Below are 1,855 nucleotides of genomic sequence, written 5' to 3'. Positions count from 1 at the left end.
ATTTTTGTAAACATATTAAATTTATATTAATGAAAACAAGTCTAGCGATTAATTTAAAGTTAAATTCCCTAATTTTACTAAAACTACGCAACTAAGCGTCTTTTTCATTTTATAACAAATAACTTAATGTTTTTTATTTTAAATTAAGTCAATATTTTCTTTACTGGAAGTCTATATTTTATTGTTTCTTAATTATTTATTCAATCAAATAAATTTTTAATTATTTTGGTCGACATTTAATCATTTAATAAATTTTAGATATAATAAAATATTTAGAAATTATAATTAAACTATTTTTATTTATTAAACTAATTTTTAACATATCTTTAAATTTAAAATTTTAAATGTTTGTATTTTTATCATTGATAAATAATTTTAAATTTTTTTCAATATTTCATATACGTATATAAATTTATACAATGTACCTTTAAAAAAATGAGAAGTAATATATGTACAATAATTTATACAACATCTCTTTACTCTATCTTATCACTTATTAATTTTAAATTTAAATCTTTTTTCTTTTAATTGCATATTTTGTTATACAATTTGTTTGTTGTACATGTATAATTTTTCAAAAAGAATTATACAGTACATTAAATACTTTTTAACTTTTTATGCATATTTAAGAAATTAGAAAGGAATGCCCGTCGCCATTTTGTCTATAGCAAACTAATTCACTAAATAAAACCCATGATCCTAACTTTTCTTTTTTTGAAGAGATTCAAACCTTTCTTATATCCCATATAATGCCTTTGAAAATCTAGTCTAAAGTATAAGACATGTGAGGGGAGCGAAAATCCAAAATTTAAATAAAATTAATTGACAATAAGACATTAAAAAAGTGCAAGTGGTGATTTTTTTTAACAATTTACACATTGTTTATTGGGAGGCGTTATTTTTTACGTATGAAATCATTATATTTTCTTTAAGTTTTTTTATAAAACTACATCAATTCCACCGTGCAAAGCACGGCCATAGAAAAAAGCAAGAGAGGGATCAAGTGCTGTAAAAATAAAAATAACAATTGCAGTCAACAGTAACCAAAAAGAGAGAAAAAAAAGGAAGTGACATATATTGCACAAAAAAAGCAAAACACGTGTAAGTGTGATTGATGGCTGGATAGTTTTTAGAATAATATAGATTATAAATAAATAAAAAATATTTCTTTAAAATGAATTAATCTATGCACATACTAAACTTTGATGCGGATCGGTTGGTCAAACATGGAGTTTACTTGGATTTGCCTTGTCATGTTTGGAATTCTTGTTCTCCTAAACTTAGTTCTTCTTTTCAAGCAATATTTTATTTGTTACACCTCAGTTCTTTTGTTGTCTTTTATTTTCCTTTACTCTTACAAAAATACTAAACTTTGATGCAATAAATTTAACTGTCAAACATAATCATATTTTTTTAACGTTATGAATTATAATTATAAAGTTTGGTGTTTGACATTGTTAAAATTATAATTCTTTATTAATCTCCACAATGATAATTTTTTTTTCTTTTTTCTTATTGTCAAAAAATTATGAGAATATAAATATGAATATAAAGTGTGACATTAAATAGAAATAAATAAGTTGAATGATAAATATATTTAATGTCTTAAAGTTTTAAGTTAAAGTATAATATCAAATTTACTTATATAATTTACCCGTGGCTTATTAACATAGATCTCTCCGATGATTTATCTCTCTTGAATTCTTAACAAGTGGTTCTCCAACCCAAAGAACATCTCTCTCACTTCTGATTTTGGATATCTCCCTCCTCCCAAAAGATATCTGGCCCATGCTCTTGACTCCCCTTCACATATATATCCTCACCTTGAGAACACTCCTTTACATGTGTTTAAGTG

Source organism: Glycine soja, chromosome 2 (genome assembly GCF_004193775.1).
Source record: "Glycine soja cultivar W05 chromosome 2, ASM419377v2, whole genome shotgun sequence".
NCBI lineage: Eukaryota > Viridiplantae > Streptophyta > Magnoliopsida > Fabales > Fabaceae > Glycine > Glycine soja.
The sequence above is the reverse complement of the archived record's forward strand: the minus strand, read 5'-3'. Positions refer to the sequence as shown.